Raw genomic sequence first — 22,865 nt, 5'->3', positions numbered from 1 at the left:
TGCAGAACTGATGGGCCCTGCCCCCATGCCAAATTTTGAGTGCTTTGAATGTTGCTCAATTTATGCACATTGGCTAAAATTACAGAAATCCTCCTGCTTGGCTTATTGTTTCTACCCCGTCCCTATTGCACGAAGTTTTCAGGATCTCAGATGGTGGGCTCCATACCCTGCCTTTCTGGGGGCTGGAGCAGCACAGGGATCTCGGCCTTATGCCTGCAACCTGGCTGCCCAGCGACTCTGCAACACCCATAGCAGGAGGCTTACGGCCCTTACGGAGAAGGCAGGGAGCTGGCTTTCACATTTGCCGTTTTCTCCTCTCCCTCACACTTGTGGCGACACATATTTATCAGTATCTTTCTGCTGTTCAATCACAGAGCACAACCTCTGGTTGCTTTGGTGTGCTGACACATGTGTATAACCTTCACCAATTGCCATGATGTAGATATCCCCACATTGGCTGATATCAAACCACCAACTAGATATCACTGAATGTTGGAGCTGGGGGAGAGATGCATGGTAGCATATTACGTGGTATTTCCACTATTTGGATATAGTAGACATAAAGCACATCAAGAGCATAGGTAATAGTAACATTCTGAAATGATTTTCTATTTACAGAGGAGTTGCAAAGATAGTAGAGAGTATTCCCATATACCTTTCACCAACTTCCCCTATTGTTATCATCTTCTATAACCATAGTACCTTTATCAAAACTAAGACCTTAACATTGTCACCAGCACATATCCTTTTATGAGAGGGAGATGATGTGTTATACCCAACACATACACAACTGTGATCATTGCCTAGTCTCTGTAATCTACGTTCTACCTTGTAACGAAGCATCAAGCACCATGACTCACTGCACTGAACTTTATTTCCCTGAAAAAAAAAAAGGCGTGGTGGTGATGGTTAAAACTTGGCTATACCTATAGGATTCTGCTGTTCTGATGAATTTCACCTGTACTGTGTCTGTCAGGACAAAAAGAAAATTAAAAAAACTTTGGGAATGGGCAGTTGGACAAGAGTTGTAAGCATGAAAATAATAAAATATTTGAGTTTTTAAAGGATTATTCTGGAAGCTATGGAAAGAACACATTGGAGCAAAAAGGCCAACTAGAAGAAACAATTGTAACAGTCCAGGCAGGGATTAATGAAAGTCAGAACTAAGGCAATTGCAGTGGGGATAGAGAAGTCAAGATGGTTGCAAGAGATGCCAAAGAGGTAAGAGTGTACAAGACTTAGGAGCTAATTGGCAACTCAGAGTTTCTCACTTGAAGGGCACGCTGGAGAGGGTGCAGGTGTCGAGTACAGCTTCTAATACGCTGCTAGAAGGGCTTGTGGCATCACTAGAAAGCATGAGTGGATCAAGTTCATCCACAGAAACTTTTCTTTGCACATCTTGGACTATGGGATCACTTTGTTGAGTTGAATTTCATACACTAAAATTCCTTATCTTTCCCTCTATGATGTAATCTGGAGAGCAAACAGAGATGGAAGACTGAGGCCAACAAGCTTCTTGCAAAGCATGACTTCTCCCCTCCCCTACTCCCGTTGACCCTGCGAGTACAAAAGAAGAGGCAGGACCAGCTCACACCCCTTTGGCTGCTCTTTCCATAGAGGACAACAAGGCAGGGCTCAGTGCTGTTTTCCTGGTAGACACAGTCTGTGATGTGCCTCCACGTCGGCCTGAACTGGCTTGTAATGGGTAGCTGCTCACTTGGGTGTCATCTGACACAGGATGCGATCATCAGCTGTCTGTATGAATCAGGGCCAGCTGCTGGGCCGTCTGCTCTGTGCGGGGGTACAGCCTCCCCATCTGTTCCTGGGGCCTCCCCATTTATCTCTTCTCTGCTTGAGCCTCCAGCCATGGCAGATGGCTCTTTCTCAGGATTACAGATCATTTTTCTCTGAGTGTCTCAGCCCCAATTTGTGCTTACATTTTCAACTATCCCATCACTATCATCACCGTAGGCATTTAGAGAGATGAATTCATACCATGTATGCATATATATGTATGCGCGTGGATGTAATGGCCAGTGTGCCCACATGTGCGTAACTTCATTCTTTTTAACTTTCACACACAACAACCCAGGCTCATAAAGAGTATTTCTACAATACTCTAGAACGCACGTTGGATTCCCTACAATGGCTCTGGGTAAAAACATGACACGGTCCCCAACAAGTTAAGGGTTATCTCCAAAACCCCCATCACACTTATAAGTACTTTGAAACCATGAAAATGGAAAGATACCATCCCCAATAGTCTAGTCTGTATCTTAGTGCTCTGGTCAAGTAGCTTCGCTTTTGGCTCTCAGAACCTGTCTTGGCAATTCATTATAATACTCAAGTTTACATGATGTGGGATGTTTGGGAGTGGTTGGGAGAGACTCACAGACTATGGATGGCAGCTGTAGCCCTAAGCCAGGGGCTATTTGTACCAGCAAACCGGGAAAAGGCTTCTGAGCAATGCCTTTTACCACACCTGCTACTGTGGTCATCTTCATGGGTGAAAACGTAGAATTTACACAAAGCTCCTCTTCTTTGAGGGGATGTTTCAAAGCAATACTAGTTTTCATTTACTGTTTTTATTTCTAATTATCAGCATTCTTTTTTCAGTGATAGTGGTTTCTCCTAAGACTTGATATCTAAAATAGTCCATTTTATATTGCTTAGCAACATTTATGCTGCATATGGCTCATAAAATATTACTTCTATTGCAGTGGTTCTCGACTGGGGTTGATTCTGGCCTCCAGAGGACATCTACAAACATCTGGAGACATGTTGGCTGTCACACTTGAGAGGAGGGGGCAGTGTTACCTGCATCTAGTAGGTGGAGGAAGGGATGCTGTTATATCTCCTCCAGTGCACAGACAGCAAATGTGTCCCCCACAACAGCAAATGTCAACAGTGCCAAGGTCAAGAAGCCCAGCTCTACTAATCGTGCATTGATTGTACCATTGCCGTGCTGATGAGTGACCCTGATGAGCCCCTGCTCCTTGAAATGGAGAGCCTGAGACTGTGGAATTCCAGGTGGGGGCATCCCTCTTGCTGAGTCTTTTGACTTGGGTGAAGGCTCCCTCCAGAAACCAAATATTGTTACCTTTATTCGGGCTCCAGCCAGAATAATTCTGGGGGACAGCCCGAATTTAGGGGCTGGCATAAGGCAATGGGGTTTCAGAGACTCGAGCCTCTCAAATAATCACTATAAACTCTTGTTTGACTCTTGAGCATACTGAAACCATCACCCTCTATCCTGGTCATTTTGCCAGATATGGAAACATTTAGAAAATGAGAAACGATGTTTCTAAGCTATATTAATTTATATTTTGTCTAGAGTTTGCTCTGACGCATTTCTTAGCATACTGAAAGCCACATTAGACATGTTTTACACCTTTAAATATCAAGGGTTTAAATTTTGAAATAATTCACTTTTTCTGAAATCTTGACCTTCTAAGGCTGATATCTGGGCCAATATGAATAAAGATTTTATAATAACATTTTGGATGATGTCACTTTCTTACTCCACCACAAAATAATGAGCTGCGTGGAACTGTAATGCTTCTTCCTCCGCTGGGTCATGGGTGAGCGATGCTTTCAAGCTGCTATCACTTTTTCCAGATAGTTTCACTCATTCTTGCTCCTAATCAATCTACAGTATTATGTAGCAACCAAATAAACAGTCTCCTAAAGAAAGCGTCCTCTCCTTGGATGTTCCAGAAAACTCTGCTGACTCATTTGCAGTTGGACTTGAAGAATTTTTCAGATACATAAGCCAAAGGAGCCGCACTCTCTTTGAGTGACTCCCCTGCTCCCTGACCCTACCAAACAGGGGAGGCTCACCAGAAGCTTTGAATTGGGTTTTTGGTATCTGGGCAAGTGAGGGGAGTTTAGATGACTTTGGGGACCACTTCCAAAGAATATAATCTGTAAATTAAAGACTCCCTTACTATGTTTGTTTTTTCCTGGAATCCCTTTAAATGTGTATCAAGTAACCTATTATGCTCAGGTCCTGGTCTCACAGGGACTGGGTTGCGGCCACTTTGGTTGGCCCTTTCTCACTGGTGGTTCTTGTGGAGAGTCTATCTAGATGATCTGACTCACCAGCAAGGAGAGATTTGGAGGCTCCTCAGCTGGGTGAAAGCACGGTTGGAGATCAGAGTCCCGGCATCCCACAGTAACAGACAGAGCAGCGGTAGCAGCAACACTAAGGGAGTCAAAACTACACATACACACAAAGAATCCAAATAACTCAATTTACGGAACCTTTCTGATGAAATCTTGCTAATTGAAATTGAAATGCAAGTATTTCTAACTGAATTCAATGGAAGTGACATCTTTCTATTTTCATCATTGATGGTTTTGACTTATATGAGGCCAGGTATTAGAACATGGCCTAGCTTGTGCTTATATTTTATGCTGCCTTACCTTATTCAAATCTACCCATGTTGGTATGGCTTCCATATATGTATAAGTGCCTAGTTATTAAAATCATGCCTAGAAGAGTAAATCAAAGTTAGTCTTCACCTTCTTGCCAATGGCATTTCCTTGATAGGAAATTCCATCCTTCAAAAGACATGTCTTTCCAGAGTTCAGTGGTGATGGTTTATTTAGTGTTCCTGGACATAGTGTGAGGATGCCAGTCAATCAACACGGGATGCATGGAGTAAGCATAGGGAATAGGGAAGCCTGAGGTCCAGTATGATACCTACTTTTATCTGGGCAAATCACTGGGCCTCAGCTTCCCCATCTGTGAAATGAGGGTTTAGAATGTTTAGTCCTCAAGTTACTTTCAGTTTTTGCATTCTCATGGTACATTTTCTGAGGAATATTTACTAGGTATAGTCTCTATAGGATATGCAAAACTTTCTTAGACATAACATCCACCTTTAGATGCTTCAAATCTCATTGAAAAAAAAAGTATTTCAACTAAAAAAAAAAAGCTATTGTATGGCACATCAAGTGGTGGTGAGAGGCAAATAATACATGCTCTGTCCTCAAACCTGAAGGGGCCTACATTTTGGCTGCTATTTGGTGGGAAATGTGTACAGAGGAACATGGCGGAGACTTGTCCCAAGTGTTAATTCTAACTGAAATCGATTCATTCCCAGTACTGGGGTTCGAACACAAACACAAGAGTAAGGGGCTTCACAGTCTAAATGCTCTTCAAGGGGGTATTGCCATATATGGCTACAATGTAGTGCAGTATGGTCTAGACTCCAAGGGGACTTCGAAACTGTGAGGGATGTTGCCTGACTTGCACTGGTCAGGAAAGCCTTCCCAAAGAGGTAACAATAGAAATGGGCCTGGATGTTTTGGAAGGAAGTCATTCCAGTGAAAGTCAATATGATAACAATTTTAATGAATGTTTTCCATACATGACTTTATGGAGTTCAGTAATCTATAGTTTAAGAAAATATGATTTCAATGTCCAGCCAATGCATTATCAGTCATATTTCCATGGAAGCACTGTATTCAAATTGGGAACTTTTAGTTCAAAGGAGCAATGTAGAACTTGGAGAGAGTCCAGAGAAAAGCAATCAAAGCCATTAAGACTTAGAAGGATGGGAGTATAGAAAAAATGGTAAGTGAAATGAAGAAAAGAAGGCTGAGGGAGAAATTACACTTTAAATATGCACATTGCTATTATATAGATGGTAGTTGACATTTGTTCTCTGGGTGCATCTAGAATGAGCAAAGTAGGGGTAAGCAAAAATGGGAGCAGTGGGATTTAAAAGAGATGTGCAGGCAAAGCCCTGACAAGATCAGTGAAGTGCTGGGAAATTAAAAGTGCAGATTATAGGATCTGTGTGGATTTTCTTTACAGGTGTATTTTACATTGATTTCAAAAGACAGGAGATAGGCAAGGCAAAATATTATTGTTTCATATGTATTCTATATGAATTCTTCCATTACTCAGGGCTGACCCTTTGTCTACATCTACCAAGGGATCCCAGGCAAGGATACACTTGCAGAATTTAGATTTGCATGACTAGGGCTTCTAGCTTTGGCCTGGGGATGGTAGACATTCTGCATGTGCTTGAAGGATGGAGATATGGACAGAGAGGCCTTTTCTGTCCCTATGAATGTTGGAGGACAGAAAAACTTGCACTGAGTTTTTAAAATTTCTGACTCTCTAGCAGGTGATCATGATGGAGGTCTATTGACATTGGTCCAAAAAATGGAGATTGAGCCTGGAATTAGATCACAGAATGTTAGACTTGGAAGGGATCTAGTCTAGTGCTTCGTCAAGTGTGTTTGACAAACAATTAGAGTGGGGATATTATGAGTGTTCCACTAAGAAAAGGAAGAATTCTGTGGTTATGTAAGTTCATATAATGCTGAGTTCAAAAGTTAAACAGATTCATTTACTGCAGGGATTCCCAGAGGCTTGATTCTTCTAGAAGGGCAGTGGTGCAACTCATCAGATCGTTACTGCATGGGATATACTTTGAGACAAAAGGAATGATCTGGAGCAACTTCCGCCTCTATCTTTTAACAGTAACATCTGAAGTTCAGAGACGGAAAGAGAGTTACCTGATGTCATATACAGACAGAAACAGGTGGAGGAGTAGAAACAAGACTTCCAACATTTTGGAGAATGCCCTTTTTGGAGGCCCACTCTGTTATAGCTATATACCCATGTTAGTCAAATAGTTACCATGTCCAGTGTACATGGGGGACAAACCAATGTGTACAGTTGGTATATATCAGTGGAGCAACATTGATAACCAGAGTCAAAGGGATCAATTGCCAACTGCCGTGAGGACATAATGTGATACTGACCAATGAGAAAGTTGTGGTTAGAATGGATCTTGTAACCATTATACATGCAGACAGACTTAGGTCAACATTTAACATGCTCTGTATTATAATGCAACCCAAAGTTCTGTGTGGGAAGGCTTTCCTGACCAACACAACTCAAGCAACATCCTCCACAGTTTTAAGTCCCCTTGAGGTTTAGACCATACTGCACTGCATTGTAGCCATATATGGCAATACCCCCTTGAAAAGTGTTTAGACTGTGAAGCCCCTTACTCTTGTGTTTGTGTTAGAGCCCCAGTACTAGGAATGAATTGATATCAGTTAGAATGAACTCTTGGGACGAGTCTTCGCCATATTCCTCTGTACGCATTTCCCACCAAATAGCAGCCAAAATGTAGGCCCTTTCAGGTTTGAGGACAGAGCACTTATATTATCTGCTGACTTCACTCATTCTAGGTTCACCCAGAGAACAAATGTCAGCTACCACCCATATAAATGCTGTCCTAGGAATCCAATACATAGTTTATATGTATGTACATACACATTCACCACGAGTATGGGATAAAGGGTAGAAAAAGAGAATGCATTGCAGATGGGTGTTGGGAGTCAAGTTAACTCCTGGGTGATGGCACCAATTAGGTTGTTTCTAAAAAGGTGGTTCTTTATGATCTGTATCTATGTCTGTATCTACCTGTGTGCCACTTAACCCTAAGAAAGAGAAAGCATTGACCTATGTACCTGAGTAACAGCCATAGGTCATTATATAAGCATAAACTCCCTACTGTAATCTGCATTTTTGATTATTTAATACAAAATGGAATTAATTTAATTTTGAATAAAAGATACAAAGTAGTAAAAAGAACTGGAATCAAATAACTGCTGTTTTTTTAAAAAATACATATATTCAAGAGTTCTTTAGGGTCTTTGTTTTGTAGTTTTTCAAAGCCTGTTATATCTGTGCCGTTGGGAGAAGCTGACGCCTGCTGTCTGTGGCTCGGGTTGCAGAGGCAGCCTATTCTGCGGGTATATTTTAGCTGTTTTTATGCTGAGATGAATAGGATATTTGAAGTGAAGGGAGAACTGGTAGTTCCTGTTGGAATAAAAGGATCATAAATCTGTTCATGCCAAACTGTGAACACAGTTAGACAATGCACTGAAGGCAAATTTTATTTGGTAATTACTGTCTCTGTTCAGAGACTTTGCCAATGCTAACTGATGAGAAAGCTCCCAGAACAAAATAGTGAAAGGCTACAGCTCCCCCATTAGCCTAAACCGCATTTGAATTATTCTTGCTTTTCCAACATTCTTGCTTTCTTTTTTAAGGAAAGAGTTAATGTACTTTTTCATTTGTGTATTTAAGTTCAAGGGGGATGGGAAAGGATCTTGGATCTTTATATCCCATCTTCCTAACTTGGACTAAAAGGGGCCTTCTACGTGAGACCAACAGACTTTCCCACTTGAGGGCTATGCGTTCATGGCTACTTCATAAAAGAGTCAGAGTCAGTAAGCCCAATGTGTAGAGAATCTCCTGAGGCCTGGAGGACTGAATGAGCATGGTAAATGTTTTCCCACTGAAAGCGAATACATACAATGCCCAGATTAGCCAATACTGTTTGTTTGGGGGCTTCTTAAGTCTCTGTTATCATACTGTTATCAGCACTGACATTGGCCCTTGCAGTAATGGCCTTGGTCCTTTAGGGTGTCAGTGCTCACAGAGAAAGAGAGAGGAAGGAAGGGGGATTACTACTCTGGTCCTTCAAGATTTCCATGTAAGGTTGCAGGTAAAATAGTGTTTTCTGTCTTGAAGATCCATTATTCAATTCAAAGAACACTTCTGAAATCCTTAGTATGTGCCCCATGTCACTTTTAGATTGTCTTTTTAACATTGCCAATGATCTAATTGTGTTACATGCTGCTTATTGTGTGGTTCTGGTCGACCTGCATATATTCGAAGATGAAGACATTAAGTGAACAGACATTTAATTCAACTACTGTTAATTGATACCTACTTTATAGCAGTCATTAGGGGTAGCAAATGAATAAGGCACAGCCTCTCAATTAAGGAGGCTGGTAATTAAACAATGTCAGTGGTGCTTATGGTCCAAATATTTCTTATCCAAATTTATTATTCACAGATTGGATGGCGAAGCAAAAGTCAACATAACATTAAAAATATACACTAAGGAATTGACCACTTAATAAAGTGTCCCCAACCAAGCATCCTTATTTGACACTAAGGCATATATCCCTGCCATCTCTTGTCAGTGTCTTTGCCTGTCAGTATATGAAGATGAAGATCTCAAATGAAAAGCCATTTTATTCAGCTAACATTAATTGGTGCCTACTGTATGGCAGTCATTGGCGGTAGAAGATAAATAAGTCACATCCTCTCCGTTAAAGAGCTCTTAATCTAGCGAAGGAGCCTGGTAAGTAACTGTGTCATTGAACGTGGATGTTGTAAAATCTAATGATGCAATGCAAATACCTTTTAAACTGAAATCACAGTTGGCTGACGTGGAGGAGTTCACAAAGCTGAGGATACAGGAGAATGGCTCAAACCACTGGCAAAGCCCAAATAAGAATCTGGGAGAGTTAACACTGGCAGAAGAGAAAATCGACAAGGATTCTCGGGGATACCCGGTGCAAAGAATGAGGGCGTTAGGAGTCAGTGCCTTCTCACCCAACAGCAGCAAACCCGTCCTCATCTCCCAGGGAAGGGTAGCAGAATACGTCAACCCCAAAATGTTCTTCTCGGGCGCAAGGACTATTTTGAGCTGATTATTTCTGAGAAAAAGCAGACACGGGAGAAGCTCTAAAAACAATAGAATTCCCTCTTTTGTAAGAGAAGTTTACATTTTCTAGGGGAAATCTCTGTTTGTGAGGGTGTCTCCCTCTCTGTATCAGGAGGAGAGACTTATTAGTGGAGAAGGCAACCAGACCCTTGTTTACTGTGCTTTTCCTGATAACGTCCCCCAGCTGGCCCCCCTAGCCCCCAACATCTTTCTCTGGTCTGCGGTTGAAGACGGTATTTCAGGTGGTGGCCCGGGCTGTCTCGGGGAGGCACTCAGTTTGCCTGGGGCTCTCCCATGGATACGCGAGGCACACACATTATTAAACTTGTTTGTTTTTCTCCTGTTAATCTGCCTTTTATTATGGGGCAGGTGGGGTTCTCAGCAAGAACCTAGAAGGGTGGAGGGAAAATTATTTTTTATGCCCTCCAACGTCAAAATATGGGGTTTGAATATCAAGAGCATTAAAGAGGTCTCTGTGGGAAAATTGACGAATGGCTCAAACCGCTGACAAAGCCCAAATAAGAATCATAAAAAGATGACCTTTTTATGACTGTGCTTGAAAGTCAGCTGTGAACAGAGGGCCACACAAAACTACCCCCGTTTTTCCTGAATAATATGCCAAGAGAAAAATCAACACGTTTGTTCATTTTATGGCAATTATTGTTCAATATATGGCAATTATATCCTGAATTTTTAATATGTGAAAGTGTATAATATCATTTTCAAACTTTTCAGAACCAATTGGTTGCTTTTTTGGAATGAAATCCCAGCCTGATCTTTCTTTCAGGACTTACTGAGACATTTGGTTCCTATTTTAGGTGGATTTGTTTTAAATGGCCTTTTTCAGTACAAATTACCCTTGGATAATGAAAGCTTCCAGTATTTATAAAACACTATGACAAGCATGTATAGAGAGATAAGTAAGGATGGATAGAAATGGGAAAATAATTGAAACTCAAGGATTCTACTTGCAAAAAAATATCCTATGCACACCCATGTTTCCTCTTGCTATGTATATTAATGCAGTATTTTTTTGGGTTAGATGCTCTTAGGGTTCAACCTATAGGAATACTATAATATTGATTATGAATAAATGACAAGGATGATGGCTTCTGAACTGGAGATGACCACCCAGCTCTTGTTGGCTGTCTAAGATGCTAGAAGCCCAGGTTGGTTTCCTGGCTTTGACCTCCGATTTAATCCCTTGCTCTAAGGCTAATAGTCCCATGATTCACCTTGGTTCTAGGTCACCTCCATGTTCATCAGTGTCTTGAGGAATGCAGGCTCCCAAGCCACTCCTCTCTTTTTGGGAGAATTGATAAACCAAGGAAGAGCGGAGTATGATAAAGTTAATTTGTAGACCAGGACCCCTAAAAGGGAGGCTGCCCCAGTGGACCCGGCCCACATCCCAAATCTAAACCTGTCAGCCCACACTGACAGAAACACCTGTCAGAGAAACCTAACGTGCACCTGTCACAATCCTACAACTCAGCTGTAGCTGGCTCCCTTTACCCTAGGAAGCAGGACTGGTTAGCCTCAGAAGGAAACCCCTGGCCTCCTGGCCAATTGTGCCGTTTCCACGTTGCCTGTTCTAACACTCTATCAACCCCACTCCTGCTCCAAGTCCCTTGGGAAGAGTGCTCCCCAATCCGTGGAGTGTTTTCCTTGGGGTAAAGGACATCAGGCTTGTTCCTACATTGTTTTAGTCTTGTTATTTCACAAGCGTTTGCTGATACTTGTAGAAAGCCTTCTCCAGGGTCAAGCTTTTATATTCTCTCCAATTCCTTTCCTCCACCTTTTAAAAGCCTTGATTCTGGCTTATCTGCAATCCAAAAAGGGATTATCCCAGGCTGGTACTTTGGGGATAATGTTGGACAATCCCTTAAAGTGCTGGTGTTTTTTCCCTCAAAATGACATGGACATATATGCATATTGTGTTCTTGGACCCCAGTGACCAGGAGCTGAGCAGATGCTCCTTTAACCCATGCCCTAGCGGAGCTACTTAGAGCTCAGAGTTGGGAGAACTGATGCAGCCATGTCACAAGCATATGCAAGTTGGTGGCTTCAAGGCACATTCGTCCTGTAGCCCAAATACTCCAGCTTTCATGGGGCCAGTCACCATGGAAAAAGTCCTGCTGCTAAAAGAGTAAGCTGACAACTAACAAAGTACAGAAAACTCATATAACCTTACGGAAGTCCCCTAGACTAAGGGGAATATGATTCATAGCACAGCCAGATTTCTAAACGTTTCCAGAATCGTCCACCTCTGCAGTGTCACAGGGCGACACTGTCTCCAGCCTCCCTGTGCCACCCCCCTTCTCCGCCTGAAACCCTCTAAACTCTTACCTGAGGCTCCCTGGCTGCCTGGCCTTTCCTTCCTCTTTTCTGGCTGCTGCAGGCGAAACAGGACGGCTGTGGAGGCTCGTTCACCTTCATATTTATGTACTCTTATATTTTGTCTCTGTAAGAAGCTCTTGAGCAAAAACCCCTCTCAAATTATTTTTTCACATGATACTGAAAGTCCTCCTGAAGTTTCTCTCCAAAGCAGGCTTGGCAAACGTTTTCCATAAAGGACCCAACAGTAAATGTTTGACATTGCAGGTTATGAAGTCTCTGTTGCACCTACTCAGCTCTGCTGTTGACAGGAAAGCAGTCACAGGCGACATATAAACAAAGGTGGCTGTTCCAATAAAACTTTATTTGCAAAAACAGGGCTTCTCAACTGTGATTGTGCCTCAGTATCACCTGGGCAGCTTTGTAAACTTAGGCCACACCCCACACCAATTAAATTAGGATCTCTGGGGGTGGGACATAGGCATGAGGCTTTTAAAATTCCTCAGGTGAGTCTCGTGTGCACGCAGGATTGAAAACGCCTGCCCTAAACCCTTCCAGGGGCAAGACAGCCGGGAACTGATCAGTCCCGTATCCCCACCTGGAGCAGCAGACTCATCTGGTCCCAAGTGGGTTGCAGATGTGCAGAGATACTGACACCCCCGACCTGCAGCCCCCACTTCAGGGTGGCCAGGTGGGGTCTTCAGTGAGCAGCAGTCTTTGTACCCCAGTGTACACTTAATATGTGGTCATTTTCCACGTGTGCTTGGACATGAAAGGTTGGGAAGCAATGACAGGAAATAAGCAGCCACAAATACAAGCACTGTGTTAAAGTTATTGAAATTCCTTGAACAGGGATACGTGGAGTATTTTTTTTTGATAAAGCTAAATTTAACTATTCACTCTTTTCTAAACTGAGAAATACCAGTGCATTCATCTGACACTTTTTTTCTTGGTCCTACATGCTACATTGAAAACTGTCACTTTAACAGGATCATCTTTAGTGAGATGAAAAGGAACTTTATATTTTCTGCAAGGAAATCCGAAATTCATTCCTGAGTCCTCACCTGTTAGTGTTGTGTCCCCTGCCCCTCCCCCCCAGACCCCTCCCGTCACTGCTATTAAACCCCTTGGATTATCAACCTGAGTGACCTTGTGTAGGTCTAGAACTGGGTTTGGCATTTTCCAGTGGCCAGTTCGGACTTGAGTGAAGTACTGAATGTAGTGGGAGTAGGAAAAAAGTATGCTGCCTAGAGTAACAGGTTCCATTAGTGTCTTTACTCAGACTATGTTAGAATACTTACTTCCTGTTCTCTGCTTAGTCAAGGCCCATCTTTCCTACAAATTTCTGTCTTCACCATGAAAGCATTCCACAACTGTCCTGGCCTCAGTAATTGGCCCTCTTCAGACTTTTAAATTTATTCCCCAAATGAACAGTTTCTCTGCTTAGAGAAGCAAAGTCCCTGGCTTGTGTATCTTTATTTTATTTCTGGGCTAATCCCTGAGACATCTTCATAAAACTAATTAAGACTCTAAAAAAAAAAAGGAAAAAATAAATTTGAAAATCATTGACTTCTACCATTTTTCTGGCATGTAACATAAGATATGGCATGTTGTGTTTTATCTATGGATTTTCTATATTACAGAAGTAATATATATTCATTATAAAAATTTGGAAGATACAGATACACAAAAAGAAGAAAATGAAAATCACTGTAATCTCCAAACACTGAGATAAACACTAATAACATTTTGGACTTTGTCATTTCAATCATTCATTATGAATTTGTATGTGTATCTAGGTTCACATTGCACATACTGATTTAAACTAGCCTTTTTTTAAACTAACAATTTAATATGATTTTCATGTCATTAATTATTTTTACCCAAGATCATTTTTTCATCTTTAACAGCTTTACTGAATTATAACTGACATACAATAAATCACACACATTTAATGGGTACTTTCTGGTGTGTTTTAACATGTTACATATACACACATGAAACCATTATTGCAGTCAAGGTAATGAACATATCTACACCTCCAAAATTTTCCTTGTGCCTCTTTGCAATCCTGCTTTTCCCATTTTCTGTACCCGCCTCTTGCCCTCAGGCAAATACAGGTCTGTTTTCTGTCATTACAGATTAGTTTGTATTTTCTAGACTTTTCTATAAATAAAATCATACACTACTACCCTTTTGGCTAGGTTCTTTCCCTCAGCATAAGTATTTTTTTCCTCTTTTTTACAAAATTAAGGTATTATTGATATACACTCTTATGAAGATTTCACATGAAAAACATTGTGGTTACTATATTCACCCATATTATCAAGTCCCCCCATGCCCCATTGAAGTCACTGTCCATCAGTGTAGTAAGATCATACTTATTTTTGAGGTTCACATTGTTTGTGTATCAATAGATCAATCAATAGTTAATTCAGCAACACTACTGCTGAATAGTATTTCATTGTATGGATATACCACAATTTGTTTATCCATTCACACACTTATGAACATTTGGACTGTTCCATTTTGGAGCTGTAACAGATCTGCTATAAGCATTCATGTACAAATCTTTGTACAGTTATATACTTTCTTATTCCTTGGGTTCCAATGTAATTTTAGTGGCTGCGTAATATTCCATTGTATGGATGTACAACTGTTAATTTCACCTTACTTTTGATATTTAGATTGGCTCTTGATTTGAGTTCCCTGAAAACAAGTTCAGAAGTAAGGATTTGGGTACAGGTAATTTATTTGAGAGATGAAGTAAGGATTTGGGTACAGGTAATTTATTTGAGATATGATCCTAGAAAGCAGAAGAGAAGGGGTGGGGAGAGTGAGTCAAAAAGGAGCAAAGCCAAAAAGGTGTGTTGGTGAGCTGCTGATCACTATGGGCAACTGGAGCTCAATCCCATGGGATCCCTCTCAGGAATCATGTAGAATAGTGCCCAAAATGGTCTCACTGGAGGAAGAAATTAGGGCATTCATTCTCTGTCTCTTTCTCCCATTGGTGAAGGGTGGTCCCCTGGGGGTATTAACTATCCCTTGGTTCTCTTCTGTGTTTGGTAGAATGGCCTGCTGTAGCATCCAAGAAAGTCCTGAAACAGAAAAGCCTTGAGCTACCAAGGTGAACCTGGGGTGGGAGACAGACTGTGTATTGAACTGTCCACCACAAGTGCACTAAGAGCAAGGGGGCTGAGAAGGGTGGCATGGAGCATGTGCATGACTGCTTCAGTGGTTTCTTGTGTTTTATAGCATCAAATATCTTTGCACATTGATGTATACCCTTGATAATTTCCTTGAGATAAGTTCATGGATGTGGGGCTGCTAGATCAAAGGGGATGTGCATTTGAAGGGTTTGATACTCATGACCACATTACTCCCTGGAAAGGCCTCAGCTTACCTTCTCACAGGTTTTTCATCAGACACAGGTTCAGAAATGAGCACATTTAAAGCACAAAGATTTGTCCATGGGGATGGGACTGTGGACCACCAAAAAGTAGCTTGTGGACAGACGGTGTGATACTAGTTACTGAGTCATTTTTCTCAATCAACCCTTCCAGTGTGGCCTCCAGACTTGCCAGGTGGTTTCTACTTTGCTGTTGACCAGTACTGTGTCCTGGGCAGTGTCTTCCTCAACCCTTTGCCATGTTGTTTGATCCTGGGTCCATTCTTGTCACTTCACCTGACTTCTGTCCTCTATGTCTCTGGCATAATTCCTTGTGTCTTACCTTGGCAGCTTGTATTGGTTGGAGCCTACCTTGTAGTCTAGACATACAGGACTTTTTATTTTTTATTATCAAATGTACATCACAGTGGTTCAACAGTTCCCCACCCCTGCCCCCTCCCCTCCCCCTTGGTAACCACTAGTCACTTCTCAGTGTCTATGAGTCTAATGCTGTTTTGCTCCTTCTGTTTACTTTGTTTCTGTATTCCACAAATAAGTGAAATCATATGGTATTTGTCTTTCTCTGTCTGGCTTATTTCACTGAACATGATACCCTCTAGATCCAGCCACATTGTTGCAAATGGCAGGATTCATTTTCTTTTTATGGCTGAGTAATAGTCCATTGTGTTTATGTTCTACTTCTTTATCCATTCATCTATTGATGGACACTTAGGTTGCTTCCATTTCTTGGCTATTATACTGTAAATAGTGCTGCGATAAACAGGGGTGTATATATCTTTTCGAATCATGGATTTTGTTTTCTTTGGGTAAATTCCTAGGAGTGAAATTACGGGGTCAAATGGTATTTCTTTTTTTAGTTTTTTTGAGGAACCTCCATACTGCTTTCCACAGCGGTTGCACCAATTCACAGTCCCACCAGCAGTGTAGAAGGGTTCCTATTTCTCCACAACCTTGCCAGCATTTATTGTTTCTTGTCTTTTGGATAGTGGCCATTCTAACTGGTGTGAGGTGATATCTTATTCTGGTTTTAATTTGCATCCCCCTGATGATTAGTGGTGTGGAGCATCTTTTCATGTGCCTGTTGCTATTTGTATTTCTTCTCTTGAGAAGTATCTGTTCAGGTCCTCTGCCATTTTTGATTGAGTTATTTGCTTTTTGGGTGTTGAGGTGTATGAGTTCTTTATACATTTTGGATGTTAATCCCTTAATCAGATGAGTTGTTTACAAATATATTCTCCCATACTGCAGGATGCCCTTTTGTTCTGCTGATGGTGTCCTTTGCTGTACAGAAGCTTTTTAGTTTGATATACTCCCACTTGTTCATTTTTAATTTTGTTTCCTATGCCATACAGGACTTTCTGACCATTGGTAATATCAAAACGCAGGCCAGTGGCACTGACTATATATTTATTATGTCTGGTGTGGCTGAAAAGGCTGCCTGAAGACCTTAAATCTTAATTAGCTAAGACATGTGGGAAGAGTTTTTTTTAGTAGAGAGAGAGAGGAATAGCTGCTGGCATTTCATTTTGGGCATGCAGCATGATTGCATATCCCAGGCCAGGACCCAATTGCACCTCAGAGCTTCTGGGCTCTCCTCTGTCTTGGCTTTCACCTGTTGGGCTGGCACTGCCCATGGCCATGACGCTTGGCACTCCCCTTCCCTGACAGCTGTGCTGCAGCAGGTGGTGTCAACTGATCTCATCTCCCAGCTGTCTACACTGACATTTGATCCCTTGAATCTCTTCATTTGCTTCCATGCATATTTTGCCCTCGGTCAGCTCGCCACCCAGCAGTTGTTTACAAATCTGTGAGCAGCCATTCCCCTGACACAGGCTTAGCTTCCCAAAGCTGACTGCAGCCATGCCTGCTCTACCACCTCCAGATGGCTATATTTCAGGACTTCATTTGACCTATTTGACTTTAGGGAAAGGAGGTGAAGTGGTAAGTGTAGACAATTCATGGACAGAGGATAAAAACAGGACCCAATCTGGAAGCTTCTGAAGAAGCTGGACAGTATTTGTTTGAATCCAGCAGTCCTGATATCAGAGACTGAACCCTTGGGGATTCCAAACACATTTCCTTTTTCAAATACTCTCTACTTAATGAACAGCAAGTTTACATTTTTAAATTGCATTTTTGGGGGGACCGTCATACAGACTATGATGACAGGTCAATAGACTATAGATCATGATGTAGGGTACCAAAAATACTGAAATTGTCCATAAGGACATGTCCAATAAGTATGGTATTGCTGTAAAAAATATATATATATGGTACAACTGGGAAAGAGTATGAAAGAAAGGGCATACAGAAAGAAAGAAAATTATCTTCCCTAAAAAAACAGTATCACCAGTAGGGGTTCAGAGAAAAAATACCTATACAAAATCTATAGCTGTTGATTAAATCTCATCAATGCTCAAAACTATAATGGATCCAATTCCTCACTCTAAATACATAGAATTACTGAATAAACTCTAACAAAAATACTTCTCAAATAAAAGAGGAATTCAAAAATACATATGTGAAACCCACAAATACCAGAAAGAAAAATCTCCAAACCAATACAACACAGCACAATATAAGTACTAAGAAGAAACCCACATGACTAATAAAGACATGAACGTCATTGGTAATAAGGGAAATTCACACTGAAACAACAGGGAGAGTGTTTATAACCAACAGATTAATAGACATTTTAATCCTAGACAATACCAACTAGTGACAAGGATTTAGAAAAGAAAATATAAACTGTCATTGACTGCTCATGGGAAAAGCACTTCCCAGCTATTTGTGGTGAAGAATCGGGTTCTTTTATTCTTTGTGTCTGATAAGAATGTATTACTCAGCCATAAGAAAAAAACAGATCCTACAATTTGCAACAACATGGATGGAGCTAGAGGGGATTATGCTCAGTGAAATAAGCCAGGTGGAGAAAGACAAGTACCAAATGATTTCACTCATCTGTGGAGTATAAGAACAAAGAAAAAAACTGAAGGAACAAAACAACAGCAGAATCACAGAACCCAAGAATGGACTAGCAGTTACCAAAGGGAAAGGGACTGGGGAGGATGGGTGGGGAGGGAGGGATAAGGGCGGGGAAAAAGAAAGGGGGCATTATGATTAGCATGTATAGTGTCGGGGGGGCACGGGGAGGGCTGTGCAACACAGAGAAGACAAGTAGTGATTTTACGGCATCTTAATATGCTGATGGACAGTGACTATGAAGGGGTATGTGGGGGGGACTTGGTGAAGGGGGGAGCCTAGTGGACATAATGTACTTCATGTAATTGTAGATTAATGATCCAAAGAAAAAAAGAATGTATTATATTACTGATCACATATGAACATATCACATATAACCCTAAATAGTACAGCATATTTTTTTATAATATTTAAAAAATTATAACAATTTTTTCAATTATCCCTCACATTTCTTAAGAAAGTTTTCTTAAAATATATTTATTTTTGCAGTGAAAAGCTTTTGATCTCACATGATCAATATTCTCCAAATGGACTCTTTCCATAATCTTTTCTGTTTTTGCATTATTATTATTATTTAAAAATAATCAGGGTTTTTTAACGCAATAATTTTATAAAATATTAAGTCACATGTTTGGATATCATGGAAATATCAAATTATGTAAAGGTTTCTAAACACTTACTTTCAAATTCTGTACTTATCTCATCATAGGATAGTAAGTAACAGTTCATGAACCAGACTGTAAATTCATGGACAAAGGACTAGTTGAAAGTATCTTTTAAAATTAAGGTAAATTGTAAACAAACACACTTACCTTATACTCCAACAACCTATTTCTAGAAATCTATCCTAAGTATATTTTGGTTCAAGGTACAAGGAAATAATCTGGAAATATACATTAATTGGGGAAAGGGTGATTATGGAATAGCATTATGATGGAGTATTATGTTAAAAAGAATAAACAATATTTATATGTATTGAGTTGGAAAAAACTGAGCACACAAAAATATGTTCACATTATTCAAACATGTGCATATATTTGAAAAGCACAGAACACAAGTATAGAAACACATGTTATTTACATGTATGTATGCCTATAGACTTCCCTGCCCCCATGGTTAATGGTATTTACATCTTGTGATATCTTGTGATATGATTGGTGGGAAAGTTGGAGTTCAAACATTTTATTTTATAAGTAGTAGATATTTCTGTTTAGAATCTTTCTCAGTCTGTCATGTGGAACCCGGTGGACACAGTGCTGCAATATATGTTATTCCTGAGTATGTCTTCAACAACAGACAGTAGCATGTAAGGAAAACCCAAATGTTTGCTCCAGCCTGCTGTGCAGGCTTCTGAGAGAAGACAGTTGTGTACACACATGGCCATTTCCAGAGAGAAGTCTGTTTGGGTCTCCCCAGAATCCAGCACAAGACGGATTCTTTCTGTCTCTGACCAAGTTCCCTGTTCTGTGCCAGGGGCTACAGAGACCAGACCCAGAGTATCAGATATGTTTGCATAGAATGGGCTGTCTTCCCAAGGACCATGCCAGCTGCTTAGAGAATCCAGACAAAACACAAATGAAGTCATTTAATCAGCACCATGCATTACTGGACGAAGAACCAAACAAGGAGGCAGAATCCCATTAAAATCAGAAAGAAAGCCACCATCTCCACAGCAACGTACTAGTTAATACAATTCTAGCACAGCTATAGGAACATTGTCATTGAAAATGAGAAAACAAAATGTATTGCTTCAGATGATAAAACTGCTTATTGAAAAAAATCCCATGGTTACCTGTATGAAGTTTACTAAAATGGCTGGTTAAAGATAAATGTATAAAAGAAAGCCACCTTTCTGCTCTCTCTGAATTAACTAATCAAAGGATATATGAGAGGCTGGGGGAACAACACTCGACCTCAAAACATCCAGATTCAACCTTAATTTTAAAAATAAATCTGTATGAGGAGAGTTAGAAAATTTACTGAGACAGTTTAAAGAAAATATGAATAAATGAATATATAGTCCATGTAATGGGATGAGAAGACTGAATTTTATAGAAGTATGTTTTTTCCAAATTAGCATATTGATTTAACACAAACACTCCAACAGTAATTGAGTTTCTCTGCTAGAAATGAAAGCATAATGTGAAGTTTAAATAATTACGTCAGTGGATCCTGGTTCAATACTTTCTGTAGAAAGAGATGCATTGTTTCATTGTTCTATTTTGTGTGTGCTTGTGTGTGTGTGTAGTTAAAAAACTACAGAAATGGGAAGATCATGACACTAGCGTGAAAATGGGTGTATTCATCAATGGAAACAAAGTGATTGTAGAGAAACAATCTAATCTATATGAGAAGATACATAATAAAGCAAGCATCACAAACCAATGGTCAAGAGGTTATTCATCAGAGAGTTAAAAAGAGTCGACTATCAGGGGAGACACTGTTAAAGTTCGATTTTACATCATGCAAAGAACAAAATGCAAATGCTTTTAAGAATTGTAAAACACAATAGAGAAAATGTTGATAGCTGAATATTTATTGGAGTGGGGAAGGACCTTGTAAGCATAAATTGAGAAAAGAGTTAAAAGGAATAAGATGATTATAGAATAAGGAAATAAGGTGATTTCCTTAAGAAAATAAGAAAAGGAATGAAGTTATTATACTTAACAATATAAAAATAGAAAAGTTGTTTATGTCAAAAAGATGAGATGATGCATATATAAAATCTCAAGTAGGGTTTCTCCTAGCACTGAATGAATATTTTAACTTTAAGAATTCTATTAATGTCATATAGCATGTTAAAAGATTAAAGCATAAAAACATTTTTTCTCAATTAATAAAACAATTCAACAAAAGTAATCATGGTAAAAGTTTCTAATAGACCAGTAATAGAAGGGGATTTCCTTTACCTGACATGGTATATCCGTTATCAACTTTATAGCAGATATTGTACTTCATTGGAAACTTTGGAATCGCTCCCATTTACATCAGAATTGAAAGAATAAACTCATCAGTCAATTTTGTAGGAGAGGTTCTAGGTAAGTCCAAGAAAGAAGAGGTCTAAGAACCTTTTAAAAGGAGATAAAGCAGTTCTTATTTGTAAACAGTGTGATTTATCTCAGTAGAAAATTCATAAGAATCTAAAACAAACGTTTAGACTGATAAGGTTTGGCTATGGGCTGGGTACAAAATCACCACACTAACATTTTTAGCATTGCTGCGCACAGTTATGACCACTTAGAAAATGTTTTAGAATAAAGCTCTCATCATAGCAACCCAAACTACAAAATACCTAAGAATAAATTTACACAAGATGTGAAAAGTCTTTCATGGAGAAAATTACAAAATAGCACGGAAGGATTTTTAAATGATCTGATTATATGCAGGGACAGCAGGTTCACTGAAGGAAAGACAAGATCCGGAAGATGACACTTGTCCCCTAGAATTAATCTGTAAATGCAGTGGAATTAAAATGCAACTGCAAACAGGGTTTTCCATTGAATTTGACAAGCTGACTCTAATATTTGTACTGGAGAGAAAAGAGATCATCAGAGTCAGGATTCCCCAGAGAAACAGAACCAATGGGAGACAAAAGGAAATTTATCACGAGGAACTGGGAATCAGCTCGTGCAATTATTTATGGATGCTGAGAAGTCCCATGATCTGCCGTCTGCAAGCTGGAAACCTAGGAGCCCTGGTGGTGTAATTCCACTCTTGAGAACTAGACTTTCTGATCGCATAAATCTCAGTACAAGGGCAGGAGAAAACCGATGTCCCAGTTCAAACACGTAGGCAGGAAGAGGACAAATTCTCCCTGCCTCTGCTTTTTGCTCTGCTTAGCTCCTCAGTGGATATGATGCCTGGCTACACTGGGGAGTGCAATCTGCTCTACAGTTTCATAAATTCAAATGCTAACCTCATCCAGAAATGGCCTAACAGACACACCCAAAAATAATGTTTCGTCTGTGCACCCCATGGCCCGGTCAAGTTGACACATAAAATTCACCATCACAGTAGCTAAGACACAAGTGGAGAGCTTGCTCTACCAGCTATCAAGACTTACTAAAAAGATGTAGTAATGGGGACAGCATGCTATTTGAATGGATAAAACAGACCTGGCATATATAGAGACTTGATACAGGCCAGAGAAGATGTTATGAATCAGTGTGAAAGTATGAACTTGTCAACAAACAAGCCAGGGGAAATTAGTTATCCTTCTGGAAAGAAAATTAAGTCACCTCTTAAACCTCAAAAAGACAAATTCCAGACAGAGTAAATATCTAAATGTCAAAAGAAACCGTGAAAACTTTCGCAAAAAGATAGAGGAAAATCTCTTTATAATCTTGAATCTTTGGAGGATTCCGTAGGTGAGTACAAGAACACAAAGCCCTTAATTAAGGAAAAGATAGACAAATATAACTTACTAAAGTTACAAAACCTAAACACAACAGCAAATACCTTAAACCAAAAAGACAAGTCATGACAGGAAGATACTTGCAATGCATATAGTCAACAAATGTGAGTATCTAAAATATATAAACATTTTTTACAATTCAGCAGAAGACGAATACTCCAAAATGGGCAGA

The 22,865-nt window shown here is 40.1% G+C and overlaps 1 long non-coding RNA gene across 1 annotated transcript in view; it reads left to right on the top strand.

Annotated features, from left to right (window-relative positions):
* The window catches only part of LOC108396035 (uncharacterized), a 40,388-nt gene extending 36,949 nt beyond the window's left edge, over window positions 1-3,439 (top strand). The window contains exon 3 of the long non-coding RNA XR_001852833.3: window positions 2,721-3,439. This is a non-coding gene — a long non-coding RNA (uncharacterized lncRNA). The remainder of the gene's footprint in view (window positions 1-2,720) is intronic.
* The last annotated feature ends 19,426 nt before the right edge of the window (window positions 3,440-22,865 follow it).

Source organism: Manis javanica, chromosome X, assembly GCF_040802235.1.
Source record: "Manis javanica isolate MJ-LG chromosome X, MJ_LKY, whole genome shotgun sequence".
NCBI classification, from domain to species: Eukaryota; Metazoa; Chordata; class Mammalia; order Pholidota; family Manidae; genus Manis; species Manis javanica.
This window is presented reverse-complemented; position numbering and strand designations above follow the sequence as displayed.